This window comes from Mobula birostris, chromosome 7 (genome assembly GCF_030028105.1).
Source record: "Mobula birostris isolate sMobBir1 chromosome 7, sMobBir1.hap1, whole genome shotgun sequence".
In the NCBI taxonomy this organism is placed as follows: Eukaryota; Metazoa; Chordata; class Chondrichthyes; order Myliobatiformes; family Myliobatidae; genus Mobula; species Mobula birostris.
In genome coordinates, this window is record NC_092376.1 from 188,558,958 (window position 1) to 188,574,341 (window position 15,384).

At 40.4% G+C, this 15,384-nt stretch overlaps 1 protein-coding gene across 4 annotated transcripts in view; it reads left to right on the forward strand.

The window, feature by feature from the left end:
• The first annotated feature begins 718 nt into the window (after positions 1 to 718).
• The window catches only part of arap3 (ArfGAP with RhoGAP domain, ankyrin repeat and PH domain 3), a 358,711-nt gene continuing 344,045 nt past the window's right edge, over positions 719 to 15,384 (forward strand). For all 4 annotated transcript variants that reach the window (XM_072264187.1, XM_072264192.1, XM_072264193.1 and 1 more), the window contains exon 1: positions 719 to 837. The gene's annotated coding sequence lies outside the window, so the exon portion shown is untranslated. The remainder of the gene's footprint in view (positions 838 to 15,384) is intronic.

A 15,384-nucleotide genomic window follows, 5' to 3' on the forward strand; every position in this document is an offset into this window, starting at 1 on the left:
GACTTTGTATTCTTGATCAGGCCAGAATGCTTGGCTTGCATAGTAACTCTGTTCTGTCCCTCGCGTGACCCCGAGCTGTCACTTTAATTCTGCATCCAGTCACATCTTGACCTCTTTGTGGTTTAGACACACACTGAAGTTCGAGATAAATTTGTAGAGGACCACCTCATCTTTCCTCTGTGAACCCGTCGCAATGCTTCGGATGCACCAGGAAATCTGACAAGGGCGGATGGTTACCATTTACACCTTTTCATCCCATCTATTGTTTACCTCTTCTCTCATTAACACCCTCTTTCACCCCATCTATTTGTTATGTCTCCACTTTATCACAGATTGTCCATCTTTTTTCTTCACTCCCTCTCATGCATTCTCCGCAATTTAAGGAACTACCTCTTTCCCACCTCGCCGATTTAAACAAAAAAGCGAGCACTCCCGCCGCTGCCGCTTGCGTGAACTTTGACATAGTTAAGCAACTTCCATTGATTTTTTCATTGTTTAAAAAGTTTTATTCTTAAGTAAACTAGAGAAAGGTAAAACATTTTTTTTTGGGGGGGGCGCCTTGGGAGAGGATTGGAAGAGAGTTTGGGGATTTATTGGCTCCGAATTCAGTGTTAGAAGAGCTGTTAGTGGCCTGTGCTCCTCCTCTTTAACAGCTGATTTCTCACTTTGACGCGCCTCGTCTGCGCTGCTCTCTCTCTCACTGGCCGATTGTTAAAGTGACACAAACGGCAGGCAGTGAGTGAGTCAAGAAGGCGCGCACAGTGTCCTGCAGCACAAACAAAAAAGTGAGGATTTTCCTGAGTCAGCTCCGGGTACTGCGGTGCGAGTGTGCAAAAGGTATGGCAATTGCTAAATAATTCAATCGACTCTTTCCTTGGGAGTGGTTTCGGCAAGGGTACAATATGAATCAGAGGCAAGATTCTGTTCTGTTCAACTTGTTTATAAATTAGCTACTGTTTGAACTTGTGCGTTACCGACAATGTTTCGCTACTGAAAGCAGGCGGACAATTAGCTGCGGGTATAATTACGGGAACTGATAATGCTGAAATGAATGGGTATTTTGCTATACGCTGCCGGCTATATCGTTGGCTTGAAGTTTTCTGATGAGAAACCTCAATGTTCACAGCAGTGTTTGATCACCGTGTTTGACTCGACTCCAGTGGTATTGATTATGATACGGAATGGACTTGGTGTGTATTTGGATTAATACACCGCTGCCGGGTAGGCTTATCCCAAATGGTCCCCGTGTTAATGGTTTTCCCCACGTAGGTACCAACGAGGATTGCATTGGTGAAGCAAGGCTGGGAGATTTGGTTTTTCCATATGGATTACCAATGAGGGTTCTACTGAAAGCTTGAGAGCTCCATTGGTGAAACACCGACTCTGATACGTGGTAATGAATATCACTTACCGACGGTGCATGGTAGAAGCTGGCATGTGCGTTCTATTGCAAAAATTCGAAGTTCAAACTAAATTTCCTGTCAAAGTACCTTTATGCCATCATATACAACCCTGAGATTCATTTTCTTGCGGGCATACGCAGTTAATCCAATAAACACAATAGAATCAATAAAAGATCGCACCCAATAGGACAAACAACCAATGTACAAGAGAAACCAATTATGCGAATACAAAAAAAAAGTAGAGTTCAATAGTAAAATATAGCAGAGGCAATAAACAATTTCTCTATACCCATATCAATGTGTTGTTTTGGCATAATATCTTGGTCGGAAATGGAACTGAAATGATAAATTTTAGAAAACGCCGTGTACACTCGAACGCACTTCGATTAACACACTACCTAGGACAGAAGAAAGAAGAGGACTAACAGACATAAAAAAAAACACACGTGAGATAAAACTTCTAATGGTACATTTTCAGCAATGAAAACAGAATTTAGTATTCCACGCAAACACATGCAAGTCTGATTAGGAGTACACACCACTAAACTTAAAGGAAAGCATAACCCAAAAAATGAAATAATCACTACAGAAGAAAAGGTTAACCAATGGAAGAGCATGATCCTTCATGGAAGACATTCCGACAATCTGAGCAGACTAGATGTCCGCAAGGAAGTGTCCAATGCCTGTCTCAGATTTGGAGAGCTCTTCCCAGAAACAGAAGGGTTCCTTGTGGCAATACAGGACCTGGTGATTAACATTAAAAAAATGAAAAATACATAATAAAAGACCAACACATTCAAGGCAGATGCAGAAAATGTATTGAAACCAGAAACAATGCAACATATTACAGGATCCTTCAGCAGTATAACTCAATCTGATTACTTACACAGGCACAATCAAATGGCAAATATTAATTTACCAAAATATTGCTTTAATAATACAAAACTCATAAAAGACACCATACCTTACTATAAATACACAACTGATTCAATTTTTGGAGTCAGAGTCCCACAAATTATATTACTGCTGATCCATTGTTGCAGTAATACATTATTCCATAATAACTGTCCAGTTATAATAATACAGGATAAACAAGCAAGAACAAATTATTTAATAGATATAGTCATTCCATTCACACATAACGTATAGAAATCAATAAGTGAAAAACACCAGAAGTATGCTGAATTAAGAGAGTAACTTAAAAGACAATGAAACAGAAACAGGGTATACATTGTCCCAATAGTAATATCTACCACTGATATCATTCCGAAGTCACTACACAATAGTATTAAACAATTAGGCCTACATAGCAATATTTATGTAAATCTTCAGGAAGCCACAATACTAAACGCTATTAGAATAGTCTGAAAGTTCCCAACAAATGAGCAATGAGTGTGCTTGGCTTTGCCCCATACCTCAGGATGTATCAGACTGAGCTGAGAAAAAAAGTACAATGATAATCATGATAATTAATAAATAAACAATAAGTATTGAGAACATGAGATGAATAGTTCTTGAAAGTGTGTCTTTAAGTTGTGGGAACAGTTCAGTGATGGGCCGAGTGAAGTTATCCCCTCTTATTCAAGAGCCTGATGGTTGAGGGGTAGTAACTGTTCACCACACGTGATGGTATGAGTTCTGAGACTCCTGTACTACCTTCCTGATGGCAATAGGGAAAAGAGAGAATGACCTGGGTGGTGGGGGTTATTAATGATGCATGCTGCTTTCCTACAACAGTGCTCTGTGTAGATGTGCTCAATGGCTTTACCCGTGATCAACTGAGTCATATCCACCACATTTGGTAGGATTTTCCTGACAAGGGCATTGATGTTTCCATACCAGGCCGTGACGCAACAAGTCCGTATATTCTCCACCATACATCTATAAAAGTTGTCTAAGTTTTAGATGTCATGTCAAATCTTCACAAATGTTGAAGGAAGTAGAGATGTAGACATGCTTTCTTCATAAAGGCATTTATGTGCTGGACCTAAAACACTTCCTTTGAAGTGATAACACCGAAGAATTTAAAGTTGCTGACACTCTCCACTTCTGATCCCTTGATGAGGGCTGGCTCATGGACCTCGGGTTTCCTTCTCTGTATTCAACTCTGTGATCTTGCTGACACTGAGTAAGAGGTTGCTGTTATGACACCACTCAGCCAGATTTCCAATTTCCCTCCTGTATGCTGGTTTGTCACCACCTCTGATTTGGTCTATGACTGTGATGTCATCAGCAAACTTAAACATGGCTTTGGAGCTGTGTTTAGCCACACAGTCATAGGTATAAAGTGAGTAGAGGAGGGGGCTAAGCACACGGCCTTGTGGTGCACCTGTGATGATGGAGATTGTGGAGAAGATGTTGCTACTAGTCTGATCTGTTTGGGATATGCACGTGAGGAAATCAAGGATCCAATTGCACAAGCATGTATTGAGACCAAGGACTGAAAGCTTATTTATTTATTAATTTTGACAGGGTGATAGTATTGATTGCTGAGCTGTAGTCTGTGAAGAACATCCTGATCAATGCACCTTCGCTGTCCATATGTTCCTGGCTTGAGTGAAGAGCCAATAAAATGACAACTGCTGAGGACCTGTGGTGCTGGTAGACAAATTGGAGCGGATCCAAGTCACTTCTCAGACAGTTTATATAGTTCATCACCAATCTCTCAAAGCACTTCTTTACAGTGGATGTAAGTGCTACTGGATGATAGTCATTGAAGCAGGTTACCATGTTCTTCTTAGGCACTAGTATAATTGAAGCCTATTGAGGCAGTTGGGTACTTCAGACTGCCAAAGCAAGAGGTTAAAGACATTGGTTAGCAATCCAGCCAGTTAATCATCATCATCATCATCATCATCAGGTGCCGTGCCCAGGTTGAGCTTTGACTGCCATGGCCCACACACACCTGTTTCAGGTCAAGTGGATCAATTCATTGGTATTAATTTCCAGTTCTCTGGCTGCTGTCTCCATCATTATTTGTCTTTGTCTTCCTCTCGCTTTCTTCCCTTCAGTCTTTCCCATAATTACCGTGCATTCTAACTCCTCTTTCCTAATCACATGTCCAATGAAGTTACGTTGCCTTTTCATGATCTCATACATTATTTCTCTTTTTGTGTTTGCTTTGTTCATGACATCCTCGTTAGATATTCGTTTTGTCCATGGTATTCTTCGCATCCTCAAAAACCACATTTCTGTTGCTTCAATTCGTTTCCTCATGTTACTAGATATTGTCCAACATTCTGACCCATATACCATAACTGGATAAATGTAACATTTCAGTGCTCTGAGGTGGGTTGTCATGCCTAGTTTAGTATTGGTCAGTATACTCTTCATTCTTGTAAAGGTGTCTTTTGCCATCCCTATTCTTCTTTTGATGTCCAAATCGCACCTGCCATCTGATGTCACCCAGCTTCCTAAGTAGCAAAAGTTCTTTACTTGTTTTATGTCTTCCCCATTTATTCTCAGCCTGCAGATAAGATTCTCCTCCTTTTTGGATATTACCATACATTCTGCCTTTTTGTAATTGACAGATAGACCCATTTTTGCACTTACTTCAACTATTATATCAATTAAGTTTTGTAGTTCTTCCTCCGTACTTGCAATTAACACAGTGTCCTCTGCATATCTGAAATTATTGATGTTTTCACCACCCGCTTTGATTCCCAAGATGTCTCTTATTTTTTGTAATATTGTTTCACTGTACACATTAAATAAATCAGGGGAGAAAACACACCCTTGTCTAACGCCTCTCTTGATTTTCATAAACTGACTCACTTCTCCATCTATTCTTACAGCAGCAGTTTACTCCCAGTACAGATTTCTGATTAGGCGGAGGTCTTTCGAATCTAGATCTAGAGTTTTCTGTAATATTTCGAATAACTTATTGTGCTTCACTTTATCAAATGCTTTTGTGTAGTCGATAAAACAAGCAAACAAATCTTTTTGCACTTGAATAGCTCGTTCTGGTAGTATCCTTAACATCAATATTGTGTTTCTTGTACCTTTGTCTTTCACAAAATCACATTGTTCTTTGCCTGTTTCAGCTTGTATCTTACTTTCAGCTCTTGTCATCAAAATTCTTAGAAGTATCTTGGTGATATGACTCATTAAACTTATGGTCCTATGTAATCAGCACAGATCTTTAGATCTCAGACAGGCACCCCACCTGGCCTAGGTGCTTTCCATGGTTCACTCTCTTGAAGAATGTTCTTACATCAGCCCCAGAGACTGCAATCACAGGGTCATTGGGGGCTGTCGGAGTTTGTGAAGATTCCTCCATGGTTTGATGGTTAAAGCAAACATAGAAGGCATTGAGCTCATCTGGGAGCGAAGTCGTGTTGTCACCTATGTCACTTAGTTTCATTTTTTAGTGGTAATAGCCTTCAAGCCTTGCCACAGCTGTCGAACATCCATCAACGATTCAAGTTTGGTCTAGAATTGCCACTTCACACAGAGATGGCTTTCTGGAGATTGTATGTGTACCTCTTGTTCTTACTTGCTCACCAGACCCGAATGCCTTTCATTTGGGCCTCAGCAGATTTTAGATCTCACAGTTTATTCAAGGTTTCTAGTTGGGGAAGACTGAATGATTTTGATGGGACACATTTGTTTATGACTGTTTTTATAAAGTTTGTGACAATCATGATGCTCTGATGAGTCCTTGAATATGGCCCAGTCCACTGATTTCAAACAACTCCTCTGTCTCCCATCACCTCCTCCTTATTGTCTTTATCTCTGGAGTCTTGCTCTTTAGCCTTTTCCTGTATGCAGGAAGGAGGGCAGCCACGTGATGAGATTTCCTGAAATGCAGTCTAGGCATGGAATGCTAGGCATTCCCAACTGTAGTACAGCAGTGGTTGATGCATTGGGACCCCTAGTACTGCAGGTTATATGTTGATGATAAATGGACAGAGGTTTCTTCCTAAAAGCTCTGACAATGATTTGAAAGGCTTTGGGGTAGGCTGTTTCTTGTTTGCTGATGGTAGTGCTCAGTGCTTCAGTATTGCTTGGGGTTCTCTCTCCTCCCTCTCTAATCTCATGGCGATATTCCTTCATCCACTTAAAGGTGCCATACCTTCAAGCCTGAGCATTAAGTCTGCTGAGTCCCTCCTTCAGAAGACAATGAAGTGGTTAGGTTCTTAAGATAGTTCGAAAGTACATGACTTAAAGGGAAACACATAGATTGCAGAATGCAGTGAGAGTAGTTCAGAAGTATATTTAAAAGTTTTGTAAACTGCCCTCAGCACGTCGCCATGGTTCACCAGTGCCATCTTGCCTACTTGTATCGGTCATTGGAAGCATGTGATTTCTTTGGTACATTGAGTTTAGAAGATATTTATGTACTTTAATAATAAATTTATTTTGTACTTTGAACTACCTCTCATACATTCTCCTCTGTGGTTATAGAATATAGAACATAGAACAGTACAGCACAGTACAGGCCCTTCGGTCCACAATGTTGTGCCGACCCTCAAACCCTGCCTCCCATATAAGCCCCCACCTTAAATTCCTCCATATACCTGTCTAGTAGTCTCTCAAACTTCACTAGAGTATCTGCCTCCACCACCACCCTCTGCCTTCTGCAGGCAAGCCAATTCTGCATCCGCCTGGCCAAACTTCCCTGGATCCCATGCCTTCTAACTTTCTGAATAAGCCTACAGTGTGGAACCTTGTCAAATGCCTTACTAAAATCCATATAGATCACATCCACTGTACTACCCTCATCTATATGCCTGGTCACCTTCTCAAAGAACTCTATCAGGCTTGTTAGACACGATCTGCCCTTCACAAAGCCATGCTGACTGTCCCTGGTCAGACCATGATTCTCTAAATGCCTATAGATCCTATCTCTAAGAATCTTTTCCAACACCTTTCCCACCACAGACGTAAGACTCACTGGTCTATAGTTACCCAGACTATCCCTACTAACTTTTTTGAACAAGGGGACAACATTCACCTCCCTCCAATCCTCCGGTACCATTCCCGTGGACAACGAGGACATAAAGATCCTAGCCAGAGGCTCAGCAATCTCTTCTCTCACCTCGTCGAGCAGCCTGGGGAATATTCCATCAGGCCCCGGGGACTTATCTGTCCTAATGTATTTTAACAACTCCAACACCTCCTCTCCCTTAATATCAACGTGCTCCAGAACATCAACCTCTCTCATATTGTCCTCACCATCATCAAGTTCCCTCTCATTGGTGAATACCGAAGAGAAGTATTCATTGAGGACCTCGCTCACTTCCAGAGCCTCCAGGCACATCTTCCCACCTTTATCTCTAATCGGTCTTACCTTCACTCCTGTCATCCTTTTTTTCTTCACATAATTGAAGAATGCCTTGGGGCTTTCCTTTATCCTACTCGCCAAGGCGTTCTCATGCCCCCTTCTTGCTCTTCTCAGCCCCTTCTTAAGCTCCTTTCTTGCTTCCCTATATTCCTCAATAGACCCATCTGATCCTTGCTTCCTAAACCTCATGTATGCTGCCTTCTTCCACCTGACTAGATTTTCCACCTCACTTGTCACCCATGGTTCCTTCACCCTACCATTCTTTATCTTCCTCACCGGGACAAATTTATCCCTAACATCCCGCAAGAGATCTCTAAATATCGACCACGTGTCCATAGTACATTTCCCTGCAAAGACATCATCCCAATTCACACCCGTAAGTTCTAGCCTTACAGCCTCATAATTTGCCTTTCCCCAATTAAAAATTTTCCTGCCCTCTCTGATTCTATCCTTTTCCATGATAATGCTAAAGGCCAGGGAGTGGTGGTCACTGTCCCCCAGATGCTCACCCACTGAGAGATCTGTGACCTGACCCAGTTCATTACCTAGTACTAGATCTAGTATGGCATTCCCCCTGGTCGGCCTGTCCACATACTGTGACAGGAATCCATCCTGGACACACTTAACAAATTCTGCCCCATCTAAACCCTTGGAACTAATCGGGTGCCAATCAATATTAGGGAAGTTAAAGTCACCCATGATAACAACCCTGTTATTTTTGCACCTTTCCAAAATCTGCCTCCCAATCTGCTCCTCTGTATCTCTGCTGCTACCAGGGGGCCTATAGAATACCCCCAATAGAGTAACTGCTCCCTTCCTGTTCCTGACTTCCACCCATATTGACTCAAAAGAGGATCCTGCTACATTACCCACCCTTTCTGTAGCTGTAATAGTATCCCTGACCAGTAATGCCACCCCTCCTCCCCTTTTTCCGCCCTCCCTATCCCTTTTAAAATCCAGGAATATTGAGAATCCATTCCTGCCCTGGTGCCAGCCAAGTCTCTGTAATGGCCACTACATCATAATTCCATGTATGTATCCAAGCTCTCAGTTCATCACCTTTGTTCCTGATGCTTCTTGCATTGAGGTACACACATTTCAGCCCTTCTACGTTACTGTCTTTACACCATTTATTCTGCTTCTCTTTCCTCAAAGCCTCTCTGTATGTTAGACCTGGCTTTACTCCATGCACTTCTTTCACTGCTCTATCGCTCTGGGTCCCATCCCCCTTGCAAATTAGTTTAAACCCTCCCGAACCATGCTAGCAAACCTACCTGCAAGGATATTGCTCTCCCTTGAGTTCAGGTGCAACCCATCCAATCTGTACAGGTCCCACCTTCCCCAGAAGAGATCCCAATGATCTAAAAATCTAAAACCCTGCACCCTGCACCAACTCCTCAGCCACGCATCCAACTGCCATCTCCTCCAATTCTTACCATCACTGTCACGTAGCACTGGCAGCAATCCTAAGAACGCCACCCTTGAGGTCCTGTTCTTCAGCCTTCTGCCTAGTTCCTGAAACTCACACTTAAGGACCTCATGCCTCTTCCTGCCTATGTCGTGGGTCCCACCATGCATCAGGACTTCTGGTTGGTTTCCCCCTCGTACCAGGATGTCTTGCACCCGGTCAGAGACATTCCGGACCCTGGCACCAGGGAGGCAACAAACCATGCGGGTGTCCTTCTCACGTCCACAAAATCTCCTGTCTGCTCCCCTGACTATAGAGTCTCCAATGAGGAGACATATTCGTAGGTCTAGCCTAATTCTATTTTGTAATCAATGATTTAGTACTCTATAAAACATGGAAAGTGTTTTTGATGTTGGTTTATTTCTCACTGCACCCTTCATTCATTTCCCTTTCACCCATCCTCCCAAGCCCATCAGTTTGGAAACTTGGCTTATCATTGGTCCTGATCTGGAAATCACCAATCATAGCTCAAAGCATCATTTTCAGACTTCAGGACGTGGTGCGACAGAACCACAGAATATGGAAGCAAGCTATTAAGCCCATTGAGTCCCTGAGGGTTATCACCTTGTCGTGAAGCGGCCTGTGAGTTCCTGAGATCCCAAGAGCAATACTATTGGCTATTTAGCCATTTGGAGCTCCTGGTAGGGTCACAATGGCAGTAAGGTCAAAGGGGAGGTTCCAGGCAAAGAGTGGTCCAACCAAGACCTAAACAGTAGAGTTGGTAAAAGATGATTGTACACCACAATGATAATGAAAGTGGAGGAAGGCTGAGGCAGTGAAGGGTCTGCAGTCATCTTGCATTCAATGCCATTGGACCCTGAGCCTGATCTGTCATGGACCCTTTGGTAGCTCCCCATACATCAGCCTCCCCATTAAACAAAGTCATGCATAGATGTTGTCTATTAAGTGAATCCACCCTAAACCCCTTAGGAGAACATCCTGCTTGACTCAAGTGATCGAACTACAACTATGACTGACTCAGTGTAAGAGCATTTTAGCTTGTTCAATTACTCATCGTTTCTCTGTAACCCTGCCAATTCCTTCCTTTCTGATATTGCACTGAAATGGACTTTTTTGTTTTAAATGTGTGCTTTTTTGTAAAAATTGTCTAATTTCTATTTAATGTATGTGTTTCCTGTTAACTTTGCTTGTATGATGTTATGTGCCAATGATGCTGCTATGTTTTCATTGTATCTGTGCACATCTGCATTTATTGCATATCACAATAAACTTGACTTTAACTTTAATCCAACTCCTTCCGTGAGTCACAGTGGAATCTGCCCCACTATCTCTATGCTTTTATTAAAAAATGATGTCACTTGTGTTCTTTGGCCAATCACATTTCTTCATTGTTCTTCTGGTTTTGACCCTTTGCCGATGAGAACAGTTCCCCTTCATGACTTTAAATATGTCTGTAATCAATGTGACTTCCTCTGTCCGAAGGAGAACAATACCAGCTTCTCTATCCTTTGCAGATAACTAATGTGCCTATTTCCTGAAAACAATACAGTAATTTTCTTTTTCACCTTCTCCTACCCTTTTATAATTTTCCTAAAATGTGGCCTACAGACCTGGACACAGTGCACTAGCTGTTTTATAAGGAATTGTTATGACTTCTTTGCTCTTCTATCCAATTGATCTATTTAAAAAGCCAGGACAACTTCATTCATGATAAGTGTGGATACTGTAAGTTGCCAACCATCAGGCTCCTGAACCAGTGTGGATAACTTCACTCACTTCAACACTAAACTGATTCCACAACCTATGGACTTGTTTTCAAGGGCTCTACAACTCATGTTCTCAGTAACATCTATTTATCTGTATATCCACCTGCTTTCTTGCATTGGCAGAGTTTTTCATCATATTGGTTATCATTCTTGTGTGTAGTTATAGCGACCTGCTGCCAACATAGCATGCCCATACCTTACTAACCCTCGCACATATGTCTTCGGAATGTGGGAGGAAATTGGTGCACTTGGGGGAGACCAATGCAGTCTTGAGGAGGACAGATCAACTGGTGCTACCAAGCCTCTAGGAGGGATCGTTGATTATGCTCAGCTTTTCCAAGCCAGTCGGCAGTATAGACAGAGTCAATGGAGGGGATGCTGGTTTTCGTGATGGACTAGGCTGAACTCTCAGTTCTCCATTTGTTTATTCACTTCCTGCCTTTTTTCTTCTTGCTACTGGCATCAGGAAAGAGGTACAAGATTCTTAGGATCCATGCCACCAGGTTCGGAAACAGTTATTAACCTTCAACCATCAGGCTCCTGAGCCAGTGTGGATAACTTCAATAATCTCAATATTATTTATTTACTTAATTATTATTGTTACTATTTTTATTAGACTTTTATTTTTCCTCAGCTCAAGCGGGTAAAGCCGATGGTAGGGAATAGCCAAGAATACTCATTTCTCAATTGTATGAAACCTTCAAATTATTCTAGTGGTGTTTAGTATTGTGGTTTTCTGAAGACTTACATAAATATTGTTATGTGGGACTAATTGTTCACTGCTATTATGTAGTAATTTTGGAATGATATCTGTTGAAGATATTACTATTGGGACAATAGAAATATACCTTGTTCGTGTTCCATAGTTTTTTAATTTCCTCTCTTAATTGAGCACATTCCTCCTGTTTTCCATTTACTTTATGTGTGTTTGGAATGACTATATATATAAAGTAAGTTGTTCTTGTTTGTTTATCCTGTAATAATATATGTAGACAGTTAATATAGATTGCCCGATGTGTAATAATGCATTAGGCTTAATATGATTCGTAGCACTCTGACTCTAAAACTGGATCAGGCTTGTACCTAAAGTAAGGTATGATGTCTTTTATGTGTATGTATTTTAAAGCAAGATTTTAAGGAATGATGCTTGCCTCTTGATTGTGCCTGTATGAGTTAAACTGCTGCAGGATTCTGTAATGCATTGGATTGTTTCTATTTTCTCTTGGTATTTTCTGCCTTTAGCATGTTGAATTTGTTGGTCTTTTATTATGTACTTTTGATTATTTCTTCTGTTAACCACCTGGCCCTGTATTGCCACAATGCACCCCTCTGTTTCTGGGGAAGAGGTTTCCAACATGAGCCAAGTGTTCGAAACTTCCTTGTTGACATCTGGTCTTAGATTGTGGAGATGTCTTCCATGGTGGGTCATGCTCTTCCATTGATTCACTTTTCCTTCAATATAATAATTTCTTCATTTTTCTGGGTTGTGCTGTCATTTAAGTTTAGTGCTGTGTACTTATTGGAATTGCTTATGCTTGTATGAAGTTCTAAATCCTGTTTTTACTAATGAAAATATATTCTTAGAAGTTTTATCTGACTGTACAGTAAATTTTTAACGTCTTTTATTCTTCTTCCCCCTTCTGCCAAAGGTAGTGCTAACCTAAATGCATTCCAGTGTACATAGTGTTTTCTAAAATTTGTCATTTCAGTTCTTACTTTTCTTAGTAAATTTTCCAGATTGGTTCCAGACCAAGATATTATGCCAAAGGAATATATTAGTATGGGTACAGCAAAAGTGTTTATTGCCTTTGTTATATTTTTACTGTTGAGATCTATTTGGCAGATTTTCCAAGCCCTGAAGTAAATTCGGCGAAACGTCTTCCCTTTATTGCATTATGCTCAATTTCACCTTTCTTTATCTTTAATGTCCTGTACTTACCTAGTCCAAAGTTCATGTTTATAACTTTTGAAAATAGTTTTACTATTTAAATTAATTGCTTAGCTTCACTGGTGAAAGACTGTATATTTCAAACATGCATGTAACAAGGTAAAATTAATTTGGTTGTTTCTGATTTGATACTCTATTTGGTCTGATTCGGTAAATTAGAGTTGGTTTAAAGGTAGCGAAAACCACAATGAGCTGGAAAATGCCTCAGCTTATTTTGATAACGGTAGTTGTACTTTTTTGGCTGTTAATGGATAAGGTGCCAATGCTTCATCAGATTTTGTAGAAATTTCACAAGTATTTGGTGTAGTTTAGATATATTAAGAACTTCTATTAACTGTGGTGTGGGACAGAATCAAATGTCACTTTGTAGTCAGTATAACAACATAAAAGATTTCTGCTTTTCTGCTGGGCATGATTTAGATTTACAGAATCTATTATCAGTTGTTCTTTACATTCTTTCATACCCTTACGGCATCCATTCTGCTTTCTGTAAGTATATTGTGATTATCTGAGTGAGTGGTGATTAGTCGCTAGATACATGATGTTACAATTTTATACATAGTTTATAAAGAAGCAATAGGACGATATTTTGGTGGGTCATTTGTGATTTCTCCTTTAGGTAAAAGGTATGTTTTACCTTCCTTCAAAAATCTTATTATCACTATTATTTGTTTTTTTTTTGTATTTGCACTGTTTATCTTCTTGTCACTGTTTGGTTCCTTGTCACTCTTTGTGTGAAAATTTTCATTTACTCTATTGTATTTCTATGTTATTCTGTGAATACCTGCAAGAAAATGAATCTCAGGGTGGGATATGTGACATATATAGACTGATATTAAATCTACTTTGAACTTCGAAAGTTTGAAATGGTTTTCTGGAATTTCTCCTCCCTTCTATTTTCTCTGCTTCTAAGAAGTTCCATGGAACCCACTACTTGGTCCAACTGAAGGTCATCTGCAGTAATACGAGGATGGGCATAAGCTTTAATTTGATAGAGACCAATGAGATGCTTTACAATATTAGGACACTATCTAAATTTATTGTTGTTATTGAGTAGCCTAGCCTGAGTCATCACCTTCAAATGGAAAATATTTTCTTTTTGAAGCTCTTCATACAAGTTTTGGCAATACTTTGCAACATAACAGGCTTATTTGGTTTGTGAAGCCGCTACAAGGCAATGGTGAGCCTCTTGTTCCTCTTTTGATCAATGAGTCACTCGATGTGAAGTTTCAAGAAACACAGTACATGAATTGCAAAAGAAATAGATTGTAATATAGAGGGAACTTGACTCCAAAACCCATGTGTGTGAAACATGTACCAAAAGAAGCAAAGACAGACACTAGGAAATTGAAACTTAAACGTAACTTTTGAGTGAAATCTGCTGTAGAATATAATCCTGTAATTTAAAAATTGTGAGCATAAGGGATGTGCTGGTATTGGAGAGAGTCCAGAGAAGGTTCATGAGAATGATTCCTGGAAAGGAAGGGTTAACATATGAGGAGTGTTTGATGGCTGTGAGCCTGCAGTCACTGGAGTTCAGAAGAATGAAGAGGGATCTCATTGAAACATCAAATATTGAAAGACCTAGATAGGGTGATCGTGGACAGGATGTTTCCTGGTGGGGAAGTCTAGGACCAGAGGGCACTGCCTCAAATTAGAAGGTTGCCTCTTTAGAACAGAGATGAGGAATTTCTTCAGCCAGAGACTGGAGAATCTATGGAATTCATTGCCACAGAGGACCGTGGAAGATAAGTCACTGGATATACTTAAAGTGGAAGCCAAGTCACTGGATATATTTAAAGTGGAGGTTGTTACTTTCTTGATTTGTAAGGGCATGGGGACAGGGCATGAGAAGGTGGCATTGAGAGGGATATTAAGTGAGCCATGATTGAATGGGCTGAATGGTTTAAGTCTGTTCTGATGATATGCTTTATGGTTTTATGGAAATTTGTTGTGGATTCTAACCCTGTTATTCAAAATCTTGCGCTGAAAGAAAACACATGAGTAAAACCATTCCCAGAGAGTTGCACTCTGGCACTTCCTTGAAAGAAGAACTACTTGGGTTTTAGAAAAAATTGAATCAGAGAGAAAGAACTGCTGAGTAGCTTCTGTAATTCTGTATTATTTTTAAGAATGGTCAATTTGCAGAGTCTTTTGATCTGTTTTCAAAGAACTATAGTGTGGAAGAACAGCTGTATATCGATGGAAAGCTGGAAGTTATTAGCAGCTGGCTGATTTTGATCAGCAATTTTTGTTGTGGAATCAGGGTAGATGTTACTCATTATATTATATGCAGTTTGAAGCCTGAGGAAAATCTGCTGACAGTGATATCCACATGGTTGGGAATGGAAAAGTAGAACCTGCCTTTATGAAGTACCCTTCAGGCCCCAGGATATCCTCCTAACGCATATGTACCCAATAGTGTTTTCTTGATGTAAAATGAGGTGCCATTACTGTTGAACCATGGTAGACGAGATGCATTCAGTAAAATTGCAAAATCTGCAGTAAGTTAATTATTTTTATTACATTATTGAGAGATGCAGTAAAGTAAC